Here is a 20,142-nt window from a genome sequence, read left to right as displayed (position 1 = left end):
AGAGTATTATAGTATCGAATGAAATCTAATTCCGGGATCATTTGAGAGCTCACACTAGCTTCAAAAACTCGGGATAATTAACAAGGAAAAGGTTACTTTGACCCTTAGTACAGATCCTGTTACATAAAGCTAAATTTAGCTAAAAGTCAGCATGTAGAGTAATTAACGCAGGTGCTTTTACCGGACATAGATGAATATGATCTCTTACTGTGAAATCCTGCGATGTCCTATCCGTTGATTGGTAGTTTAAGGAGAGTTTATTGTGGTGTCTTCAGTGCCAGCCAGTTCTCGCCTGCTAAGAGAAAAGGTGTAAATTATTTTTTCAGTGAGATAAAAAAATGCCTTCATGTTTGCATGGAATTCAGATAGGCCCTTCCAATTAACCTTCTATGAGAGAGGGCGATTCAAATAGAACGTTATTTTTCTATATCCACTCAACAATGAGGAAGACATGATACTACGGTTGTTTTTTGTTCCTAAAATGAAATTTAACCCCTGGATGCATGCGTTTCCTTTAAAATATAATATGTGTCTATTAAAGAGGTGATAGAGGACAAATCAAGAGCGAAAGAAAGAAAAAAACGCAATTGCAGATCCCCAGTTCTGTAAATGTCGGGCGGTGATTTTCACTTAACATCGGGTTGTAGTAAAGGTCAATTATTCGCAAACATAAAATAAAAAAATTCAATTTGTCACTCTGACATTATTAATCCTAAAAATAAATAACAATACACGTTATCTATAAACAGAATCATATTTGCTATTTGGATTCGTACTATCAGATATATTGTAAAATATTTGAAATATGTAAAGGAAATAAAGACACGTGTCGCTTGGTGTGACATTGATTGTATTAATCATTGCTTACTGCGACGAACTGCTATAAATATATTCTGATGTTTTTTCGTTTATTAGAATATAACCGTGTATTAAATAAGCTAGACGTCGCAGTCGCCAGTTCGAGTAGAGTACATTATTATTAATAACGGTGAATTATGATTTTCTATACACATAATTACGAGAAACAAGTAATAATTGTAAATATTGTTGTATTTTAAGATTCCTTTACGCACGTATAACTTGTCAAATATTGAAGCGCTAAGAGATACATCCATACGCGCACATTTTCGGTGTCAGCAAGTTTGCAAAAACACGTTTAAATTACCAGTAAATATTTTTTTATTGAATTGCATCCATGGTGAGGAAGAATAAAAAAGACTGCTTCACTCTCTGTGTCTTCTGCTTCTTCTGCTGGCACTTTTAAAGATTGACCTTCATTTTGTCATATGACTCGTCCTTCGCCAAACAAAGAAGTTGTGCTACTATCTTGCTACATTCCTAAACGATTCAACTAAAATTGTGTCTATCATGATGGTCTGAAGCAGAATGTATAGGTCCTGACCAGATAAATAATTTTTCAGTTTTGTTTCTGCTAAAATTAAATCTTAACAATGATTTTTGTACGTATCAATCTATAGTATTAGTATATCGAACGAACGACAAGACTGCATGCGGCTTTGTAAGATAAGTTATAGTGTAGAAAACATATGGTGACATGTGTATCCCAAGAGTCTTGGCATTTATTTCAGTAATCACAAACCAATAATTTAATTGCACAGGTTTGTATTAGGGTGTATGTACACAGTTATGTCTTTCTCTCATCTTCACGCTTCAAATGATATGGTTTTTGAATAGAATGTGTTTTATTACACATTTTTTAAACTAATTTTCCAATATTTAGTGGAGGAATTCCGCGTATTATATCATATTTTTAACGGATAATTTTTCTCTTACTAAAATAAAACTTCTAAATTTGTTCAACGTTATTTAACTGAAGTCTAAACAAAAAATAGGCCAATTGCCCTTTCCAATGTTAAAAATTCACGAGAAAGGCTTAAAGCAGATTTTAAAAATAAAATTTCCGAATAGATTTTAGATATTTTTGAAACTAGAATACACTCGTTAGTTGTCAAATTAATAGCAGGAACGTCAACTAAAATTGGGTTCGTTATGTGACACGGTTCTTTATTTTCAACTTTTACATTAAACTTTAGAAAACTGAGTTTCAATTATGTTCAAATTATTCTGTATGCAATTTCGACACACTATCAACTTACTTCATAAGAAAAATATACGTTAACTTGTATCCATTAACTGTAAAATCTGTTCCAATTAAATTTAACGAAAAAAGAAATAGCAGTTCATTATGATAAAACACATCGACTTTTTGGATGTTACATTATTTCTTGTTACAAATAAGCACAACGATAATTAACAAATATTTCTAAATTGCACATATAATCGCATAATATGAATATGAATGTACGAGATTCTTTTCCTCACTATCTTGAAAAATGAACTTCCTATTATATGGGACTGAGATTTTTTTTTTTATAGCTAAGTCTGGTGGACGGGCAAATGGACCAATTGGGGGTAAGTAGTTACCTACTGTCTATAGATATTGGCTTTAAGAAATTTTAACCAATCCATACATCGTCAATGCGCCACCAACCTTTGGAACTGATTTGGAGATGTTACGTCCCTTGTACCTGAAGTTACACTGGTTCACTCGCCCTTTAAACCGAAATGAAACAATACCAAATATTACTCCTTTTCGGTAGAATATATGAAAATGGGTGGTTCTTAAGCAGAGGTGGCCCAATATGAATTTATATAGAACTTATAAGCGAGGCAATTAGACCGACGAGGCGAATTTAGACAAACAATCAACACAATGTCGAGACACTGCACACTCTCAGCCTTTTCTATACTATTTTTTAATTTATATTAAGAACATCTGATAGTATTACGTGGAGCAATACTGTTATTGATCTCTTAAACTTTGTACTTCCCTTTCCGTTTCCGGGCTATTATTACTTCTACCTAAAGGTTGCTTGATAGTGATCACGGTTTACCGATAACGTCAACTATCAAAGGTACATGCTAATTTATAAACGCTTTGTTCTTTAATTTATGTTTCTTGATGAACAGTATGGCGTACTGGTACTGGTGAAAATTAGGTATTGTGTCAAATTAATTGACTTCAGGATTGGCTAAAGCAAATTACTTTGCCAGGAATATGAAGATCACTATAAACCAGTGATTTCTTCTGCGTTTTTAAGGTACGTCGCGGAATTACTTACACATGGTACCCTCAATTCGAAATGCCCATGCCAACCTCTAGTGATTTGAGATATAGTTATATAAAACTATGGAACTCTAACGATATATTTTTACGTTTAGGAGTAGGTTAGCAGAGGTATCATTTTTCTAGATTCAACATCTCCGCATGTAAAATGTGAGTTAAAAAGGACAGGAAATCCTTCGGACGGTCGTATTGGTTATTGGAATTATCAACGAAAAAAGAAGTCTAAATCAAGGACTACGTCAGATGGGATTATCCTATTTTAACATTTATTAATAAAATATAAATTTTAATTAACAGGTGTGTATGTAAAACTACAAAAGTAAACATGCGTCCGTGTTTGGTGAACGTGTCGAATCGAATGAAAGTGGTATTAGTAGCATTCAAGCTGACACTGAACGGTACAATTGTTCTTGTTTAGCTTAACAATCCATTTAAAACAGCGCAATCGACAATATTTGTTTCAGGGAAATCGGACTTTAATACATTTTTAAACAACAATATATAATTATTACTGTTTGTACGACTGTGTGTAAGCAGATTAACGGTAAGAAATAGTAATCATCGTATTTTGGGCAAAGTGATTAGTTATAAGAAATAAGTCCTATAGTGATAACTTGAAGTATTCTTAGAAATCACGTTTGACGAAATTCTTAAATTAAATATATTTATTTTATCGAACATTGTTGATCTAGTGACTAGTATTACACATAAGATATATCCCGCATTGAATCTCGGGTTTCTAGTGGTAGCCTATTTAGCAGACACTGCTGTGTCTTAAAAGGCATGTAGAATCGTTGGACTTGCGCTGATTTATTGCAGGTGTGATCATTTAAATTGAACATAAATGCAGGAAGGGGGAGACCTTTTGCTTAACCAAGTACGCTAATTAAAAATGTGCGGTTATCATTTCAAATATTTATAAATTCTATAAGTGATAAAAAATAGGTTGCCCTTGTCGGTATATGGGCATGTATAGCTAAGTATAGCGTCAATATATAGCTGACTGTATATGAGCCGTTACCCTTCGTAAGTTAGATTTTATTTACCGTTGTTGAAATTGAATAAATTATTAATTAAGAAATACGAGCTGAATGAGTTTATGAGTTGCCATGTGTTTTAAATTTAGAATTTAGTATAAAAGATAAAATAAATAAACATGATAGTGCAAACTCGGAACTATACAACAAATCCTTTATAAAACAGCAGATTCTGCAAAAACTCCATCTCAGCACAGTTCACTCACAACTCCTTGGGTTGAGTCCACAGAGTAATATTATATTACTCGATAATATTATTTTCAATGTACTCGTATCTAAAAAACACTCCCTGCTAATAAGCAATAGTAAAATATAGGAGAGCAAGAACTATATTTATATTAAGAAAATCAAACGTTTAATAAATAATTAAAATTAAAACGTTAGAAACATTAAATAAATGTATTATATCTATTGTAATTAGTCTTAAATAGAGTTTCAGTCAATTTACTAAATCAACAACTAGTGAGCAAGCGTATAATAACATTTTTAAACATTTAAATGACTACCAATTTAAAAGGAGACCTATCTTTTGAAACTAATGAAGTTTTATAAGGCGATTTTATTTGCTTGATATATCCATATAAGATTTGCGTAGGTCTGAATCGTTGTAATGTTTTTAATCACTTGATAACATATATGCAGGAGTCACGGGTACAATTGCAATGGCGCCCTAATGGCGTTTCACAGTTCAGTCATAATGAATTCTAAAATAATTTGACTTTCCTGGGTAGGGTTTTCGTTCATTCGTAACTCAATATAAAATATCGTGTCTTTCAGTTAAGGGCGTCTTAATTCCTTTCCAATCGCATCCAGGTACTACGACCAATTCTACATTATTAACTAAACCGGCAGTTTAGTTAATAATGTAGAATTCTGTTTACGCCAATTTAACATGTAAATACTAATTGACGTTTATTAATTGGCAATTAATAGACGGAACGTATTCTAATTCATATGACATCATTATAAACTGCATAAACATTTACAATATTAAATTAAGAATGTGATTAAAAAAAATAGCTATGTGTCAAAATAAAAAAAATATATATACTTATTTAGTTTTAGTTGCAATAAATAAGATTACGAGTTTTCAATTATTTTAATCACATCGCAGCAGAGTTATGTAAAGAAACTTCAAGAAATAATATTTTGATTTACTTAAAATTTCGTTAACTGTCATTATCAACAGAAATTATAGAAATATTAAGAGCGAACAGCGAGCTTATTGCTATGTGATATTAAAATTAATGTAACAAGGCACAAAGTATTTCAATTAATAACCACATCAAACGCAGAATGAGGCGGAGTTATTTACTCTATTGACGCCAGCCTGACAACTGTTACTCACTCAACGACTATTATAATACTGGTATCCAAGTTCTGAAACGACGATTAAAGCCGGATAAACTAATTTAACTTTAATCTGATTGGTCATTGGTCGATAGTAGCTGATGACGCAATAGGCGACCAATGAGAGTTCAGTATTTAGTCATATTAGTTAATCCTCAAGTTAACTGATGTTTTGTTCATCGTTTTAGAAAGAATCGGTCTTTTTTTACCATTAACGTTTAAATATTCATGTAAAGCCATTAAATGTTCTTTTTGTACAAAGGAAATGAGCTAAGAGTGTTTCTCAATTCAATGAGCTTTGTATTTTACGTAGTCGTAAAATGTTCAATTTGTAAGACAAAGTATGTAGATTTTGAAAACGTTTACCATCGATATTCGTGTAAAGACTAACTAAACTATGATTGGTCTGTACTTTCTTTATAAGATAAGGAGAATGAAAACGAAATCATCAATGTTTGCAATAGTAACATTAAATGAGGCTGTTCAAGTAACTACAGGCACAATGGTCATAACGTCTTAATTTCAAAAAAATTCTGGCGCATTGACGATATACGTTATGATTTATATTTTTTAATCTGTCAATGTCTACGAGCTGCTGTGACCACTTACAGTAGGTTACAAAATTGTCTGTCTCTCTATTTTAAATAAAAAAAAAAAAAAAGTGCAATGTTCGTGTAAAACTTACAAAAATATACAGATAAACATATTATCAATATATATCATTCAACATCCCACACGTATAAACTACGTATAAACTATGTACATTATATTATTTTACCGTAGCCCATTAGCATCGTTTTAAAATCAGCAATGGATTTGCTGAAATAAACACGTTAACCGCTCAACGGTAAATTGGACATTATTACAAACAATATGACGTATAAAACATCCTTTCGTTTACAAACAAGTTTTGTAGAGAGTTCAGTTCATATTTTCATTCCGAAAATATGTAACGCAAAGCGATCAATGCAAATATAGATGCGACCTTGAGTTTTAAATAATTCATCTGAGTGGTATTGAATAAAAATACTAGTTACGAGTCATCGACTTGGCGAATGATGGCTTGTCAAGTGCACAGATTATAAATATTGTTCACAGATAAAAAAAATTGCGGTAGTGTTTTTTTCTTAATTTTCTCATTGACATATTTCTTGATTGGATTCTTTTAGGGTTTCGTGAACCCAACGAAATGCTTATAAGATCTATTTCATGACTGTTTGCTTGTCTGTTAAAGTTTTCTCCCGCTCAAATAAAAAATCCGTTATGGAAAACATAAACATGTTTCTAATTTTACAACGAATTATTTGGTAGTATTCAAAAATATGAGACTTTGAATATCGAATATTAGTAAGTTTTCATATAAATAAAATAACGGAATATATCTATGGTCTCACTCATAGTAGACAATAATCCACAATTCTCTGTTAATTTTGCAGTTAACGCAATTACGGAAAAACCTACATGCAAATACAACGTTTTTAAAAATAATAACATGATCAAAGTTAAGTATTATAATAATATTATATCTAGAATTATTAATATCATACGTGTGCACTATTAAATAATTGTACAGATGATGTGTAGCACTAATTATAATAAAGAATAGCCAAACTGTAGTGGCAGTGGGCAGGGCTCAAACTCTCAGAACTGACGGCGGTTGGGGCAGAAAATGTTCCAAGTGGCGACCACGAAACGGATAACACAGCGTGGTTAGGCCTTTATAAAGGAGTCCTTTATCCAGTAGTAGTAAATGATGGTTGTTTACTATTACGTAAGTCATGTTATTAGAATGTATCCAATTATATTATAACTATTGTTGTATGTAAAGAAACGTGAGTGAGCCAATGTATTGTAAACAATTAAGATTATATAATTGTTATTGCCAGTACCTGGACAATGTAAGAAATTAAATTTATAGCGTCTAACTAGCTGGATTGCTTGTCATGTAAATGTGTGATTAAAATAATAACTATATACGGACATATGTTGAATATTTGAATTCAAATTGACTTTTTACATATATTTGATACTATTTCAATATTATATTGAATCGTTGAATTACCGGTTTGAAAGATAGATTCTATCGAGAGGAATTGGCAATAAAACCCTATTTTTTAATAATAATAGGAAGCCTACTATTTGAAACCAAACGATTTCAAATAGACTTCCTATATCTATTCAAAATGAATATTTAGAGTAGATGATTATTTGAACAACTAAAAATTGACATCAATTAGTTCTAAATTTGAAGTGTTCATGATATATTTAATAGATATCCGAGTGTATTCGAAAGAGTTATACTAAGAGTTTTTTTCCTTAAATAATATAAAATTGAACGCAACAGTTGTTGTTCTATAGACGAAAGTGATAATGATCGTAAAATGTTCGCCTTCGAGGTATATTGTATCGTTTATGACATGTTAGACTGTATACATAGTCATTATTGATTATATTTGTACATAATATATGGGAAAAATATCAAAACTTTCAACCACTATCCTTGACCCGGATACGAGTGGCTTTTCTCTGAAATAAGTAATAATTAAGGTTATTGATTTCGACGAATTATTTAGACAATGTGTTTTATATAATTGTCTCGACATTTAAACATTTTTTTAATAAAAATATAGCGGTTATTAATCGTAAATTTGAATTATTCCTATGAAACAAATGGAAATTTTAATACTCATATGTTGAGACGGTATCTTGTATTGTTGAAAAAACACTTCGAAACGAATAATTAAAATAAATCCCTCTTGAATAAAATAATATTCATTGTTCTTACTGTGTTTAAATATATTATTTAACAATACTACATGTACAGCCTCTAAATTTTCTGCTGGGCTAAGACCTCTTAATTTGTGGAGAAGGTCATAATCCACCATGCTGCTCCAATGCGGGCTGGTGGATTCACATGTCATCGTGAAATGAGACACATGAAGGTTTCACAACATTCCTCACGATGTTTTACTTCACCACCGAACACGAGACCTCACCTCTGGGCCACCTGAGCTCTTGATAATTTTACAATACAAACAAATTATAATATTTCTTTTTTTAACATTAAATTAAAATTTATTATATAAAAAATAATATAGCTTAATCATACCCCGTATCGAAAAAGAAAGTTTTCCTTAAAATAAAATTGAATTATTTAACGACGGTAAATGTTAGTAGGATTGAAATAGACGGATATTTTTATGAGATTTTCAGCAAGAATGTCAACCTACATCTGATGCTGTCTGTCGACATGGAGCAGTGAATACACGTAATATTCACGTAAGCTATCTTTAGGCTTCAGTTATACGAGGAACTTGTACATGGTTTTATTGTTACACTGTTACAAAGGTGAATGGAGATTTATGTTGATGTGAATAATATGTTCAAATTTTAATTGTAATTACAATCATTTATTTAAAATATCATTATAATGTTTATGAATAACATTTAAACTCAACTCGGAAATTTCCCAAGGGGTTTTCGTTGAAAAAGAATGTTATCTTATATGACATTTGCGGACTTTGCGGACAAATTGTTTTCCTTCATCGTTGAGGACAAAATGAATTACAAGCACATAAAAACCCAATGCTGTTTGTTCGGTCTTGACTCCGCATCCTTAGTTAAGATCTGTGTCTTTTTCAGTGGTCCACTTTGGATCCTTATTATTGTTTTTATTACCATAAATAATTATAAAGATACTGTATTTTTGCACTATTTTTAATAAAATGAAAAATTAATCGCATTGATTCATTTATTAGTAAAATTATGATAATTATGAAAATGAAGTGAAGATTTAAATTACTACTAAACTGTCACCTGTACGACTAATGTTTGATACAGTTAAGTTCAGTTGTTTAATCTATGGTACAAGTCCGCCCATCGCATCGCCCCCAGTCCGAAGCAAGCTCGCGTCAGGAACGCCCGCGTCTGTCCCGACCCTCGGTATTTCTCCGTAAATTTTTAATATCGATGTTTGAACGCGCCTTCTCGACACAATAAAACACTTATTCGATAAATTGCCTGTATAGTATGTTTTTTATTAACGAGTGAAGGTTTCTACATGTACATGGATCATAGTGTGAGTGCGTTTTAACGCTGTGTCTTTAAGTTTTGAAGTATATGGTAGAGATTTCTAGGCGGGCGTACTGAAACTTATTCATCAGGGAGGTAAGATTATTGTTTTAATGACTATATTATATTTATAATAATTGCCTGTAGTTTATATATTTTTTGTTTACACCTTTGAATTGTTTTTGAAAGTACTTTATGAACACTTTCGTTTAAATTAATATGTCGTCTGAATAAAATGTTTGGATTCAAATAATCATATTATATTGGATGCATAAAGTGGTTTGCATATGCACATCGGAACTATTCCAAAAAACTTATTAAAAATTTTAAACACTTATAATCGATCAATTTGGGAGACGGTGCCAGTAAAATGTAATATTTAATGTTTCGTTTATAAACATTGAGAAAAAGTTTCTGGCTAAAGTTTCAACGTTGTTTAAGTTAGTTTGAGCGCGCTAATCAGATAATAAATAAGTTACTAATCAATATAGCAATAATAGTAGAAAACACCTACAAACACAATAACAATTATCAAATTCATTGGAAATTTCTTTAATATTAATCTAAATTTATCAAAATGAACCATCTCCCTTGATATCGTCTTCTATTTTGAATTAATTTTTTGCATGTGTGTATATACCTAATTAGCATATTTTTTAATAACATTCTTATGTGTGTGTAAAGCTTTTATCTAAGTAGGTACCACTTAACATAAAATCGAGTGTGAAAAAACATGGAATGGAGTTCTGAGTTGTTATTCCAGTTTGATTGATGAGTCTGCCAGTGTAAATCTAGGCGAGGAATTGCTTGGCATACTTTAGTAAAAATGTAATAAAATCTATTCTTATTTTATTTATATTAAAGTCTCAACCGATAATTGCGGGCTTAAGGCAAGTTCCACTGAATCTACAATTTGTGTTTATAATTCATCTCGGGTTTGGCGGTGATGGAAAACATCGTTAGGAAACCTGCATGTGTCTAATTTTAATGAAATCTTGTATCACATGTGTATCCGCGAATCTGCATTGGGGCAGTATGGTCGAAAGCTCCAAACCTTTATGGGGAAGGCAGCCTTAGCCCAGCAGTTGAACATTTATAGTCAGTTACGTTACTTTAATATATTCTTATTTAATACAGCTGTAGAGTTCGATTGTTTTTTATTATTTTAAACTGTAAGTTGGTTAAAAAAAACATAATGATTTCCATATTAAAAGAATCATTATACATCAGTAATCGATCTTTTTCGTTAAATATATGCAATCCCAATACCTACGTTTTTACAAGAATTTTTAACTACGCTTTGTGTACCGTTCTGATATCCGTAAACAAAGCGAATCTTGATTATAACCGGACATTAGTGTTCTTATAGCCGTACATATGAGTATTTTATAACTTAAGGGGAATCCCTTGATGTTACACGTGACATAGCAGAGACACCTTCCCAATTCTGTTTAATCACACTAATTAAAGAATTGATCACCCCCCTGGCGTCAGTTGGCATTTTCCCATCACGACAAATACGAAGCCGTTTATGTGTGACATTAGTTATGTATCTTTGTATTCGTTTTATAAATATTATATTTTCATTGGCTGTCACTCCATTAATTATTTAAACAAAATTTTGATCCGAGGTGGAATATGTTGAACGAAAATATATGAAAAACCTCTTATAAAACGAAATTATAGTAATAAGTAAAATAAATAAATAATACGTCATGTAATATCAGAATGTCGCATCTATACTAATAATATAAATGCGAACGTAACTCTGTCTGTCTATATCTTATACCTAAAACTTAAGACCGCCCCACCCTAACACAAGGGCAAAGTCGCAGACGAAAACTAGTAGTGGAAATGTGGTTATTGTTAAAGTCTTAGTATTATAAAGTCATATCAATAGTACAATATTGATATTGATATGACTTTTTCTTTACACGTGTAGTGCCATTTTGATCAATTATACATAGTTGTTGGTCACATAGTATCGACGTTTATTTTTTCTTTTATTATCTTTTTGTTTTTATTGAAGATCTTTTATTTAATAACAACAATTACTCGCATATTGTACTGATAGTTAAGGAAGAACGAGCTTCCCGCTATAGGTTTTTTATATCTTACTAGAAGGATCTCAACCTTGTACATTAGAAGGAGAGAACTGAAAAAAAAACTTATTTTAATTATTATTGTTTTTTTTTTAAGAATTCACTTTATTTGTTTGCAATGTTGGCAATTATAATTGTAAAAGTATTTTGTTGCACAATTATTTTTTTACATTAACAGCCTGTAAATTTCCCACTGCTGGGCTAAGGCCTCCTCTCCCTATGAGGAGAAGGTATGGAGCATATTCCAATGAGGGTTGGTGGAATACACATGTGGCAGAATTTCGTTGAAATTAGACACATGCAGGTTTCCTCACGATGTTTTCCTTCACCGCCGAGCTCAAGATGAAATATAAACACAAATTAAGCACATGAAAATGCCTGGGCTTGAACCCGAAATCATCGGTTAAAATGCACGCCTTCTAACCACTGGGCCATTCGGCAAAACTATACAATTAATAATAATCGACCACTAAAAATAAACAATTGCTTGTGTCAAGAACCTTTAGTTTATTTGTCTTAATAAACTAGTATAACGTTGTCAGTATTATTCTTTGAGATGTCTCCTTGGGATAAGTATATTTTTTATGATATAAGTGCTTTATAAAGTGGTTAGAAATAGTTGAAGGTGTATAAATCACAGTTCAAATTATAGCGTTGCAAAACACTTGCGTGCATTCCAGATATGTAAAAGCAAAGCACAACTGCTATTTATAATGCTACCGAATATATCCAGAGAAATAAAAAGTTATATATTAGTTTCATTTAGGTCCCAACACTAAGGAAGGAATACCCTTCACCGATAAAAAGTTCAGCGCGAATTTGAAATAGATACAATTTTGTTGTTCCATGTAATCTTTCCACGTAATAATAATTCAAATCAAATTCCTTTATTTAATACAGAAGCATTTTACTTACTTTTTTACCTCTGTGTCATTCCTCTATCTTAAGGTTGTCTGGCAAAGATCGCTGTTCTAGCGATAAGGCACTTGTGTATCTTTCTTTAAAGTGATTTATGTATGTGTTCATTAGTGTACAATAAAGAGTAAAATGATTTGATTTGATTTCATTGCTTATCGATTGTCAAATTTAACATTAACACTGGTTTGTAAAAAACAATACCCTGACCTGAGAATTGCCCGCGAAAGAATCTCAGAACTATAACTCAGAAGTACCTAGAATGTTTTTATTATATGATATTAAGCTGAAATTTATACAACTGATAGAACACGTACCGGAATAATAATTTGAACAGCGCTTACATCTCGCGCTGGCTTGTAAAATTCTGTAAAGAAAAATGCATGTTTAAAAAGATTTTTCTCTGAGTACCTCGTCGTTGAGAACAAACGAGGCAATTTAGAATCCGTTCACAATAATATGCTCAGCGAAATTGTTTATTTACGACGAGTTTTTTTCTTTTATAATAAGACTAACAAACCTGGCAGACGTTATATTGCCTGTGTTTACATGTACAGGCCATTGTTGGGGCGATTTGTTCAATGATTTCAGCGACAATGCTTAGGTGATGCAGCGCTCTCTAGCGATATTCTATGCAAGACAAATTTCAATTCGATTCATTATTCGTTCGCTTTTATTTTTAATATAATACAAGAGACGTTTATTTAGATATTTTTTTCGAATGTGTCATCTATAATTACCAATATTATAAATGGAAAAGTAATTCTGTCTGTTGCTCTTTCAGGGCCAAACTACTCAACCGAATTCATTGATATTTGTTATATAGGAAGCTACTTTTCCGTCTAACACCTGCCGACCAAACCGTAAAACGCGAGCGAAGACGCGTGGTGGTGTTATATTATACTTAAACATCTTGTTCATTAACAAATACAAAATATAATGCAAGAGAAGACTGTTATATTTTCATAGTAAGGATTACTTAAGGCACAAATCATTACCACAAAGGTCACACGTATGAAATAACAAACTTCCATTGCGTATATTAATGACGTTAAATTAGATGATTAACGTCATTTCCGGGGAGTAAGTCGCTTTCGAGGCGTAAGTAATGAGTTTCAAACGTTCTGAATATAACATACGTAGTATCCTTCAAAGTAAGATACGTATAATAGTTAAATATAGTTTGGTAGATAACTGTATATTATCTGTATGTCTGTCTGAACGTAAAAAACTCAAAAAAGAAACAGGTTTTCATAGGGAACGTAGTGGTTCATTATTTATATTTAGGTGTATATTTCATTACATTTATATATAATATAATGGTTATTGGCGTTTATAAAATTAAATATATATTTTAAAAGAAAACTATGAGGAAAAATACTAAAGAAACATTTTATTTAAAAAAAAAACATTCCTATTAAACGGTCATTGTCTTGATATTAGAATAATAAAAATATAGGTGTTTTTTTTTTTTTTTTAATATAGCGTAGCAAAATACTAAGCGAACTAAATCCTTAATAAGTATTATTTCTCGATCCTGTAAATATATTTTAAGCTTAATGTAGAATATTAACGGCGAGCAACAAAGATGTAAAATTAGAAGATCAGCGTCAGTTATAATCCGTTTGAATTTCGAGTATATTTTGAATTCTATATTAATAACGGATGCGGTTGTTGTAAAACCCTTGCAAGACACGTGTAATAAAACAGCTTCATTTGACGTCCACATGTTACGTGTGAGATCTTAATTGTATCGCACACGAGATTAAACCTTATGACCTCGGAATTAAGGTGCTAAATGTTAAATTATTCTTTATTCTTCTGACTTTAATTTACTGTATATTGGACGAAACAATGGGAAAACTTTTATGTAATCTAGGATAGAGGAGGAATTAACAGGGTATATGACAAATTATGAATCGGACCAATTAAATTTACTAATTATGTTTATTAAATTTACTGATTGATAACAGTTTAGTGTTATACTTCCGTCCGTTGAAATAAAATCATTAAACCTCAATTTAAGAGGACAGGATTTTGAACACAAGTGATAAATGTATACATAACTTTTGTATGTAAAAAAAACATATAATTAAGAGTATCTTGTGGAGTAACTTGTGATTTTGATATAAATTGCCGCTGTTATAAAAAAAAATACCTGCCCAACATTTGATTTGAAAAAGTTTCAACACGATTAAATGAAAACAAATAGACGATAGCTCTACCCGAACCTTTTGTATGTACTGCATACAAACGACCTCTGTTCGCTTCACAACAATATTTTTTTAGGTAACAAGACTGGACGGAACAATTTGTGTTCCTTTTGCTTTTGCTAATATTGATATTTCACTATATACATACACTCTGTACACGAAATTATATTTTTACATGTCAACGAGTAATTTTATTTCAAACCGTCTACATCAGACTATATCAGTTTATTTTTTATTTATAAAAGATAGGCAGACTTGCAAATAGGCTACCTGAAGGTCACCTCAACCTTGATATTGACGCCATAGTGTTATACTAATTGCTAAATTACGTATTCTGTCAAAATAAAAAACAAAAGAAAACAGTAAATTAATTCATTTGTTATTCTTTTTTTTTTTTAAATAAATATTCAAGCGAACGTTAAAATTAAAACATCTTAGAATTTATAAAAAAATATTTCTGCGATAAACTGATTCTTTTAATTAGGCGGTATCAAGTTTTAACTTATATCAGTGATAGAAAATGTGATAGTAATCAATACATTCTAAAAACATTTTACTTTAATGCATACCATTTAAACGCACACACAGATATACTCACGGCAATTCTCTTGTGGATACAAAATGTTCTCACTGCGGTATATCTGTCTGCGGTATTAAGTCCATTCTCCTCACGTGACTTTTATTCGACGTATTACTAGCGTTTGGATTGCCTTTTCTTACTAGTTTATATTGCCTCGATAATATTTTTTGATTAATTGGCAATCGAAATAAAATATTACGTATGACAGGAGAAAGACGTTGTTTTTAGATGATTGGTATATTTTGATTAAGTGTCATATATATTAAATAGCTTGATAGATGTAGAGATACTCTTGTATTTGGTTAGGTATTGTGTGTTTAAAATACGATATTCTTTTTCATTTAAATAAAATTAAAATGAAAAGCGGAATAATACAAATGATAAAAAAAATATGAGTAATGTTTTAGTAGCTTGTTTATTTATTAAATAAATAAATAAAATATATCGATAATTAAATTGTAAATCGAAATAAATTGTTTGATTTTAGAAACGATTATTGTTAAAGTTACTTGAAAACTTGATTGAGAGGTGAGTTTAGATTATCCAATTAGATTAAGCGATTTTATGGGCAACAAAACCTTTACAAATTCTTCCAAAATAATTTGAACGAACTTTTAGCTTTCCTCGAAGTTTTAACTGGAGAATCGAGTCTAATTGGTTGCTTTTTTGTTATGTGAATAAAACAATTATAGTAGTTTCGTCGTATTTCATTTTTTAGCGTACTGATGGCCATTCCCAAGAAGTACTAGTCATCTGTATTGGTGGGAGGGTTTCGTGGAAGCCCGTCTGGGTAGGTACTAACTCACTCAACAGTTATTCTACCACCAAACAGCAATATTTAATATTTATTTGTTCCGGTTTGAAGGCGAATGAGTTAGTGTATCTATCTACAGACACTAGGGTCATATTATATTATATCCTAGGGACACTAGGGACATATAAGATAATATCATAGATCCCAATGTTGATGGCGCATAAAATAAATACTTTATTATCTCTAGTGCACAAGTATGTACCATTTTCATAATCCAATGGAATAGCAAATCTGACAGGGCTGATAAGTATTACAATATACACATACATATATTATGATACATATCTACATTTCACAGTTAAATAGATTATCAATAAAACGCCTAGCTACTTTATAAACGACGTCGTTCAAACAGAGGCCTGAATTGCATCAGCCATTTCATCTTCCGTTGATTTGACCATGAAGCGCCACTGCGTCTTGGATATACGTGTTACATATTATTAACCAACACATGCAGATTCTAAATGTATTTTAAAGACTAATTAAGTTCCTTAAGATTTAGCTTGTCTTGCTCGGGTTTCAATCAGAAATATTCGTTAAAAAATCACATATTCGGCCCAATTGGCCATTACATTTTATTATTTTTTAAGTTTCATTTTTAATATTTTTCCTAAGTCTATGTAATCAATTATGTAAATTAAACATTTTATAGCAACCCCATGTTACATTATACGTGATTTGCGTTGATAAAGATATTTTTCACAATTTCTTTGAACGGATGTCGCACACATATATCTATAGAAAAATGTTTCAATTTCTGTTGATTGTTGACTGTGCTTTTGTTTTAAAAAAGAAAAGATTCTATCGATTGCTTTGATACATATATACATTTTTGTAAGTAAATATTATTTTAAATTCTGTATCCAAGCATAATATTTTAGTGTATGAAACGTAATTAAAAATCCAGTGTAGTACGTGTAAAAATTTTGCGTTAGAATTTTTTCACTCCTACACTGCACATTACGTTGCACACAAATTAACCTAAGACTTTGTTCTCGTTTAAACTGTTTAATAATAATTTTATATTGGACAACATCATATACATTACTCTGATCCCAATGTAAGTAGCTAAAACACTTGTATTATGGAGAATCAGAAGTAACGACGGTACCAGAAACACCCAGACACAAGACAACATAGAAAACTAATGAAATTTTTCTACATCGACTCGGCCGGGAATCGAACCCGGGACCTCGGAGTGGCGTACCCATGAAAACAGGTGTACACACTACTCGACCACGGAGGTCGTCGAAATAATAACTCATGGTAACTAAATATGAATATATACATATAATATACCTCCTACATTGAATTATAGTAATATCACGTTATTCTTACACCGTGTAAAATATTATACCATACCGCAGCTTATCAATTACATAAGTAGTAAATTTCTTTTCTTTATCAAAATGACTTGTTTTTTTTTTAAATTTCCGAGCGAACTTTTCTTGTTAATAATTTATACGAATAAAGTTGTCATTATTCGAATAAGTCGTGTTTATATCGTTATCGTATCGTTGTACTTTTTATTTTTTCGTCCGTCATTCACTCGAAAACTTCTTTTGATCGAAGAATGTTTTCAACTATTATAAATATTTAGTATAAAATTAAGTTAAGCTTTATTTTTTAAAATTTTATCTTAAAAGTTTAATTTTAAAAGTTATTCTTTAAAATTTTTGAGCGTATCATTTATATGTAACTTCTCAAAGTGTAATTATTCTGAAAGAACACTTCTAATGCTTCACTTTTAACTGCGATCATACGATCGACAATAGATTTTTTAACTGTTAAGCAAAGCAGATATGTTGAGTGTAAGTTAAAAATATACTATAACATTGTGGAAAATAATTATGTAGGCAATATAATTAATGCTTACAATATAATTATTATTTGACCAACAATAAATATTTGACTCACCGACAAATAATATCATTGAACGGCTCTCTTCAAAATGGTGATGCTCGTTTCAATTTCAAATTAAAATATAGTTTGTTTCGTTATGTCGAATCTTTTCAAAAGAGCTAAAACGAAACTCAATAGTGTATATTTTTAAACCAATTCAGTAGACAAGTGCATTCAGCTTACTACAAGTATCCTATGAAAATAAACAGATCGTCTAACTTCACATCATTTTAACCTCAATATAATATGATTCATCTATATTAATATTATAGATACGAGAGTAACTCTGGCTGACTGTTACTCTTTCACGACCAAACCACTGAATTTTTGAATGATGATATTGGTGAAATTTGGTAGGAATTTGCCTTACATCTGACGACCGAACCCTAAAATGCAAGTGAAGTCACGAACAACCACTGGTACGATATATGTTAATATAAAACGACTTTGTTTTTTTCAAGGGTAATCTGTCCCGCCTGACCTGGTAATTCCACGCTGAATTTCTGGGGAACATGTTAGTTATTAATATCTGCCAAATCGATGAAAAACTATAAATCTAACTTATCGAATTTTGTAAATGCTAAAGTTTATGTCGGCTTAGTTTTTTACGCAAAACGCTTACAAACTGGAATTAAAGTCAATTATCTCATGTTATGAAAACCTCGCGGGGAAATCGGCATATGTCATAATGTCAATGAAAGCCATATATGTGCTACAAACCCACCCTCAATGGAATAGCATGGTGTAATTAGCTCCGAATCTTTTCCTTAAAGAGAGTGGAGGCCATAGCCCAGCAATGGGATATTTACAGATAAGTGTAGCACACTTCACTTTCACTTTTTTTCGCTTTAGATTTTTTACTTTTTATGTCATGGCAAAAAAAAATATGATTTTATTCTATTTCACGCCTTTCAAAGCGGTAAAGTTAGTTAATATTAAACTTGCGGATGCAGAAAGCTTTATTCGGTAATAATAATAGCAGTTAGTTTGAACTGCTTAACTTGTAACTTAACTATTTAACTCCATTTATTGAGTTCGTATCAAACAATATTATTAAAATAACATACCCATTTTTGTTGATACGATCAACGTAATTCTACCAATTTCTAATTCGAATTCCAATTATTCCATTATATACTTTATGTTTATATAAATAAAGGTTACAATTATTTCGTTCATTTAACGCAGTACGTGACAAAGCAAAAAGACCTTTCCAAATATAGGCGTCACCAATGTCACGGAAAGTGACCGGAATAACTCTGAAATTACCAATCGTGACGGATGAGCATCGTATGAGTTTTATGTTAAATTAGATATACATATAAACATAATTAAATATAATTCTAGAACTATGAGCATGTACGATATATAGGATTGAATAGCGGGACGAGATTTAATTTCAATTTGATTAGAAAAAATAAAACTAGTGATGTTTACAGTAGTCGCGTATAACTCGTATCATGTGACATCTTCTGGACCTTGGTAATAAGCAATATTAATAATATATCCTCTCTGAAAATACGTTGGGTCAGCTTATGGTCAGCTCAAGCACCGCACTAGTTCATTGGTCAATTCAATTCCCTGACTTCCTGTTACACACTTCCGTCCCTTTTTACGAAAGTGAGAGGACAATGTTACACATCAAAAACACTAAGCAAATTTTTATATTTTTTTAAATATTTAGAGTAACTGGCTATTTAGAGTAATGGGCCATGGTGTCAGAACTGTGAACCAGTCCTTACATCGTCAATGCGCAACCAACCATTTAAACTACTAAGATACTATGTCTCATGAAGATACACTAGCTCATTTATTCTTTAAAAAAATACTAAGTATACCTATTTGGCGGTATATATATGCTGAGTTAGTGGTACGTACGCCAAGCTATTACTTCCTTTTATAAAAAAAAACCCGTATTCGCGTATGAACTGGGTTTTAGGAACACTGAAAATTTATTCCAACTAGTTTCAAAGTGATCTAGAGATGTGTCTTCGATGCCGCCCAGTTTTC

The 20,142-nt window shown here is 31.2% G+C and overlaps 1 protein-coding gene across 2 annotated transcripts in view; it reads left to right on the top strand.

The window, feature by feature from the left end:
• Window positions 1-9,440: 9,440 nt before the first annotated feature.
• LOC125068384 overlaps window positions 9,441-20,142 on the top strand; it is a 145,722-nt gene continuing 135,020 nt past the window's right edge. For both annotated transcript variants that reach the window (XM_047677483.1, XM_047677482.1), the window contains exon 1: window positions 9,441-9,702. The gene's annotated coding sequence lies outside the window, so the exon portion shown is untranslated. The remainder of the gene's footprint in view (window positions 9,703-20,142) is intronic.

This window comes from Vanessa atalanta, chromosome 13, assembly GCF_905147765.1.
Source record: "Vanessa atalanta chromosome 13, ilVanAtal1.2, whole genome shotgun sequence".
NCBI classification, from domain to species: domain Eukaryota; kingdom Metazoa; phylum Arthropoda; class Insecta; order Lepidoptera; family Nymphalidae; genus Vanessa; species Vanessa atalanta.
This window is presented reverse-complemented; position numbering and strand designations above follow the sequence as displayed.